Consider the following 7,090-nt stretch of genomic DNA (forward strand, 5'->3'; position numbering starts at 1 on the left):
GATAGACCATGTCTATTTAACCAGAATTGGGACAGAACATTTCAAGAAGGGTTTGATCTACGTTAGTTGCCTGCAGACACCAAACATGGTGACATAAAACAACAGAAATGTATTCCGTCCAGTTCTGGAGACCAGAAGTCCAAAATCAGCATCACTAGGTCAAAATTAAGGTGTCATGAGGGCCATACTCTCTCAGGGTGTTCTAGGGGAGAGCCCATTCCTTCCTTTTCCACTTTCTGGTGGCTGTTAGGATTCCTCAGCTTGTGGCCACATCACTCCAACCTTCAAATCTCTCTTTGTTCCATTTTCAAATCACCTTCTCTTCTGTGTGCCTGTATGAAATCTCCCTTTGCCTACCCCACCCCTTGTTTAAAATATGCGGCTGCTAAGTCGCTTCAGTCGTGACTCAGTCGTGTCCAACTCTATGTGACCCCATAGACGGCAGCCCACCAGGTTCCCCCGTCCCTGGGATTCTCCAGGCAAGAACACTGGAGTGGGTTGCCATTTCCTTCTCCAATGCATGAAAGTGAATTGCATGACATCCTTGCACAGGGGCCATGCTAATCTCTGTATTGTTTCAATTTTAGTACATGCGCTATAGAAGTAAGCTCTGCCTCTTTCTTGTAAGGACACCCGTGATGGCATTTAGGGCTCACCCATTTAATTCAGTGAAACTGACTTCTCTCAAGATGCTTAAATTAATCACATCTGAAAAGAGCCATCTTCCAAATAATGTAACATTTACAGGTCCAGGGATTAGGATCTTATGACTTTGGGGATCATTATTCAGTCAGCTTCCATCTTGGAGAACTTTGTCAAAATAAAAACTTTGTTAAAGTAACACCATTAAATCAACTACCAGGAAGAAGGAACTACCATGATTCTTTTTTAACACTAATCAAGATTTACTTAATTCAAATAGTAGAAGTGTTGGCCTAAAAATGTTGGAAATCAGGCATGGAAAAATCTGGAATATGACTGTTATATAGGCAAACATCAGTATCTGCTATAGCATACTCATGTGCAACTATTGTGTTTAGCAAGAGCTTACAATGACTTAAGAAAATACATTTTGTAAAGTAATAGGAAGAAAACCTTTTATCTATAGTATGGTCACAACAGAGAATGAAATTCTCTTGTGCATTAAAAAGATGGAGACAATACACAATACAATACACTAGTGTTTTCCTGGCGGTGGTGGAAGTTTGGGTTATTGACTTTCTTTTTTCTTTTTTGTACTTTGGAAAATTTTTATGAAAAGTATATATATATATATATATACAGCTTAAATTAAAAATATTTTAATAAGAAAACAATAGTATTGTTATATGATAATACTAGAGTATTTTTAAAAGATAATATCAGTTTATTTCGCATCATGTAACTTAATTTCTCTATCTCATTTAGTTTACTGTATCAAAATTATACAGAATAGCCACAGACCCCAGCTACCCACTCCAGTAGTCTAGCCTGGAGAATTCCATGGACCATATAGTCATGGGGTTGCAAAGAGTCGGACATGACTGAGTGACTTTCACTCACTCCACCCACATGAATTCTTCTGCTTTCAGAAAGACCTAGAACCCTTACCTTGTCATTAGAGTTATCTTTCTGAAACATGGGTTGTGAGATCCACCATGCGTGCACACGTGCTAAGTCACTTCAGTTCTGTCTGACTCCTTGCAACCTTATGGACTGCAGCCCGCCAGGCTCCTCTGTCCCTTGGGATTCCGCAGCAGGATCACTGGAGTGGGTTGCCATGCCCTCCTCTGAGATCCACCTTGCTTCTCATCAAAATGCTCTAGAAAATGTCTTTTCTTTTCTAACTTTGGCACTTGGAGTTGTACCTCACAAGAGTTGTAGTTTTCAAAGTCCCCAACACCAGATGCCCCCCAACTCAGTCATGTTCTTTTTGCTCTGTCTTGACTGTCTATGGTCTTTCTCAAGCCCATCTCTACTCAGGGGTTCTCCCTGTGGTCCCAGATAAAGGAGCAGCTCAACTCCACCAGGGATCTTATTAGAAATGCAAATTCTCAGACCTCCTGAATCAGAAACTCTGGGGGTGAGCTTCCTCATGCAAGTCTTGACAAACCCTCGAGGTAATTTCAATATATGCTAGAGACTGGGAGACTCAGGGTTAGCTAGCTTTGTCCTGCTGCTGCTGCTGCTAAGTCACTTCAGTCATTTCTGACTCTGTGCGACCCCATAGACGGAAGCCCATCAGGCTCCCCCGTCCTTGGGATTCTCCAGGCAAGAACACTGGAGTGGGTTGCCATTGCCTTCTCCAATGCATGAAAGTGAAAAGTCAAAGTGAAGTCGCTCAGTCGTGTCCGACTCTTAGCGACCCCATGGACTGCAGCCCACCAGGCTCCTCCGTCCATGGGATTTTCCGGGCAATAGTACTGGAGTGGGGTGCCATTGCCTTCTCCGAGCTTTACCTACTTTGTTTATTATTGCATTCTTACATCTGTGGCAATCAACATTACTAGAATCACCATGGTATTATTCATCCTAGAGAATTAATTTGTAACTCAATTTTACAACTATATATTAGGCCAGCAATTGGCCTTCTAAATGAATAACATACCTATATTCCTATGATTTTCTTGCTATATCAGTCATTTTTCCTGTAGGTAAATATTTCTTAGCTTGTTTTTATGTATTTTATGCATATGAGTCAATGAACCAGGGCAAGGATGAACGCTTTTTCTTAACCATCCTCTGGATCACTTATTCTAAAATCATCAAATGCCTACTTTGAGCAAACATTGTCTATGATTCAAAGCCATTCCTTCAGCTGCAGTTCATTGAATAGGCCTGGTAATACATGACCATCCCTCTGTCTCTTCTGTTTTCCTCAACTAAACCAAAAAGATACCTGGAAGAATCACGGCCATTCTGTCTAAAGACCCAAGAGAGACTCCCCCACCAACTTTGCTTGTAATTTTATAACCTCAGGCAGATCATCTTTCCCTAGAGTCTTACATTCATCATTGTGGAAATAGAGATGGTAGAGGATTTTTCCTTTGATTATATGGATTCTCATGTGCTAAAATCTATGCGCTTCCACAGAGCTCAGTGATAAGGGAGGGTTCAGTTCAGGTCCTACTTTTTCCTCCACTGTCATCTGAAGGAACTGTGTTTTGACCTCTGATTAACACCTAATCCCATGGCTGGCACATAGGTGTGTGCGTGCTCAGTACTCAGTAGTGTCTGACTCTTTGCAACCCCATGGACTATAGCCTGCCAGGCTTCTCTGTTCATAGGATTCTCTGGGCAAGAATACTGGAGTGGGTTGCCATTTCCTCCTCCAAGGGGTATTTCCAACCCAGGGATCGAACCCATGTCTCCTGCATTGGCAGGTGGATTCTTTACCACTGAGCCATTTGGGAAGCCAGCTGGCACATAGTGAAGGCCAAATAAACAATTATTGGATAAATGGAAGAAACAATGAAAGGGATGATGGAAGAGTGGAAGGATAGAAGGAAGAAGGGAAGAGTGAGAGGGAGGAGGGAAAAAGGATGGGAGGGAGGGAGGAAGGGAGAGGGGAGGAAGGGAGAGAGGAGGAAGGCAGGGAGATGGATACGTGTAGATCAGACACAGCTTCTGATGTGGGGAAATGCTTAGGGAAGACAGGTAGAATTGGAACTCTAATACTTAGTCTCTAATACCTACCCTGTGCCTACAGCTAACTAGCTAGGTATGCTCCAAGGGTAAATTAACCATTGGTTCTCTCCCTGGAGGATGTTTTCAGCAGCTCCTGCCAGGTGCAGAGGGTGAGGCCTCTGAGAGTCCAAGAAAAGGGCTTTGTGAATTATAAAGCAAAATGCAGATGGTAATTAACTAGCACATCACAAGCAAGGACAAGTCTCCTGAGCAGTCCCAGGAGACACTGTTTTGCCTTTTTTTTGGTCATTTGAATTCTCAAAATTGTCCTCAGCTTATACAAAATCAACCTGAAATGATCTGTGATTAAAATTTCCCCTCTGAAAATCTAAGCGACTTGGGACTTGTAGGAATTGGACCATTTGTAGATAATTTATGAATAATACTCGCCTTTCAAATAGCCTCTGTCTTCCCAAAGAGCCCTCTGTCCTGTCAGTGGGACTACTGCCAGGGCCGAAACTGCTAAACTGGGCCAGAGACACTGAAGTCACTGGTGTCTCTGATTCTTCTAAGAATTTGGGACACTTTATTGAAGCATTTGTTTTTCCTCATATAAAATGTAGGCTAAAAAGTTATTAGCTATCTTTCTGTTGGAAAAGGCTTTCAAAATTTTAATGCCTGTGATTCACTTCGCTTTTGCTTCGTCTTGTTGTTGTTGCTCAGTCCTTCAGTCGTGTCTGACTCTTTGCAGCCCCATAAACTGCAGCACACAGGCTTCCCTGTCCTTCACCATCTCCTGGAGCTTGCTGAAACTCATGTCTATTGAGTCAGTGATGCCATCCAACCATCTCATCCTCTGTCACCCCGTTCTCCTCCTGTCTGCAGTCTTTCCCAGTATAAGGGTCTTGTCCAATGAATCAGCTCTTCTCATCAGGTGGCCAAAGTATTGGAGCTTCAGCCTCAGCATCAGTCCTTCCAATGAATATTCAGGGTTGATTTCCTTTAGGATGGACTGTTTGGATCTCCTTGCAGTCCAAGAGACTCTCAAGAGACTTTTCCAATTCCACAGCTCAAAAGCGTCGTCAGTTCTTCGGTGCTCAGCCTCCTTAATGGTCCAACTCTCACATCTATACATGACTGCTGGAAAAACCATAGTTTTGACTATATGGACCTTTGTCAGCAAAGTAATGTCTCTGCTTTTTAATACACTAAGTTTGCCATAACTTTCCTTCCAAGCAGCAAGTGTCTTTTAATTTCATGGCTGCAGTCACCATCTGCAGTGATTTTGGAGCCCCCCAAAATAAAGTCTCTCACTGTTTCCATTGTTTCCCCATCTATTTGCCATGAAGTGAAGGGACCAGATGCCATGATCTTAGTTTTTTGAATGTTGAATTTCAAGCCAACTTTTTCCCTCTCCTCTTTCACCTTCATCAAGACATTACTTTGTTTACTGCTAAAATAATGGAAACTCAAACCAAATACTGAGCAGAACCCAACATATCCTGGTCGTGGTAATATTCAGGGGCTTGAAACAATGACTAAGCCCTCTGCTCCTTTTTCACAGGATTCTGTGAACATGAAAGGGAGTCAGTAACACCATCTTTTCCTCTCCCTTTCTTTCAGGTCAGTCCTGGCAGACACAGTCTTAGCCTGTGTTTGCATGTGCCTCTGAAAGGCCAGATCAGCAGTATTAAACTGAACAGTGGCACTTTGTGGTACCAAACCAGACAAGACCACTCAGAGTTGAGCTGCCTGGGGAACGATGCCTGTTCTTATATGTCAATTGGGTTGTCATGTTTTTTTTCCTTGCCTCTGCTGAGCTGGAGTGATGGAAGTCTCATGGTTGTTTACACCCTGGGATTATGATATATTTTATTAGCTCTCAATACTGCTCAAGGAAAGGCAAAATTTTTAAATGGTCAAGTTCAAAAGAGAGTACTGTAGCTGTGATCTCTGTGTCTCTGGCAAAATTCCACCAGGTCCACTCCCACCCAAAATGCACATGCAGAGCCCTCCCCGGCCACTGGCTGGGCATGTCTGAGTTCACACATATTCCTGCAACTGGCTCTGTGGACTGGAGGTCTTTACATTGCTCCTCAAGGATCCACTAATGGCAAGTGATAAAATGGATTGCCTGGTGCAGAAGAGAGTCATATTGACTTAATTGCATAAGAAATAAGAAATTTATTAAGCAGAGCTTTTATGGTGTGGTGCTGAGAGCTTTTTCATTTCAGAAGATATACAGCATAATATACCAAGCTGTGCCATTTCAAATATAATGGGCACGGTGTAATGTTGAGATAGAACACATATCCATTTCTGAGAACATTGTTTAGCTTGGAAAACATCTGAAAAAGCAGCTTCACAGTGGAACTCTTCTCTGCTTCTCTCTAAATCCCAGAGAGTTGTTCTCTGTGTGGTGTCCATCTTCCCTTTTGTTACCCTTATGTTTTATAGCGTTGGCTTTCTAAAGGCTGAAAAGAAAGCTCCTAGGGATCAGCATTCCCTAGGATGTATCAGCATTCGTAGGAGGAAATACATGTATACTTTGAAACACTATTTCATATTGTAACAGAATGCCATAACTTGAGAACCAAGTTCTCATAATACAAGCAAAGAAGGTAAAGTTTGATAAATTCTCTTTGCTGAGGTGAATCTGCATCATGAATCTTCAGAGAGGACACCCAGTTGGGGGTGGAGGTCTCATCTTCCTTGGTGGCTCATGTCAGGATCTTCTTGGGTGGTCAGACATAACACTTTTGTTTATAAAATAGGAAAAGAAAAATGTCTAAGGCTCAGAACAATTCTGGGCACAGATAATAACAGGAAACCCCTGTATCTTTCCGGTAGTATCAACTTGAGGTGATTGAGCTGGGACCAAGCCCCCTGCCAGGGTAGGAGCCACATATTCAGGGCCTGAGATCCAGGGTCAGGAAGAGAAAGTTAAGTGTTATAAGTGAAGACAGCCGTGGCTTCAACAGCACAGGCTTTGCCTTCATTGCATGGACAAGTGTTTGCCCTAGGAAAATGGAAGAGACAGAGGATTGTGGGCAATGAGTCCAGCAAGGGGCCTCAGAAAGGGGCCTGGCCTGCTGAGCTGTATTCAGGAAGGAGACTGCAATGAAAGTGAAAGTGTTCGTTGCTCAGTCGTATCTGGCTCTTTATGACCCCATGGACTGTAGCCTGCCAGGCTCCTCTGTCCCTGGAATTCTTCAGGCAAGAATACTGGAGTGGGTTGCCAATCCCTTCTCCAGGGGATCTTCCTGACCCAAGGATTGAACTCTCATCTCCTGCTTTGCATGCAGATTCTTTCCCATCTGAGCCACAAGGGAAGCCCCTCAAGAATATGGAAGTTCCTCAAGAAACAATTGTGAAGTGTGTGGGGAGGAAGAGGGACAGAGGCTGCTTCCTCATTTTCACTGGTGGTGCCCTGGGCAGGGGGTAGGGGCAGAGGTCCCACCTGAGCAAGCAGACAGCAGAGTTA

At 43.2% G+C, this 7,090-nt stretch overlaps 1 pseudogene; it reads right to left on the bottom strand.

Moving 5' to 3' along the window:
* Positions 1-520: 520 nt before the first annotated feature.
* LOC129633507 (uncharacterized) lies at positions 521-609 on the bottom strand (annotated as a pseudogene).
* Positions 610-7,090: the final 6,481 nt, after the last annotated feature.

This window comes from Bubalus kerabau, chromosome 18 (genome assembly GCF_029407905.1).
Source record: "Bubalus kerabau isolate K-KA32 ecotype Philippines breed swamp buffalo chromosome 18, PCC_UOA_SB_1v2, whole genome shotgun sequence".
Lineage (NCBI taxonomy): Eukaryota > Metazoa > Chordata > Mammalia > Artiodactyla > Bovidae > Bubalus > Bubalus kerabau.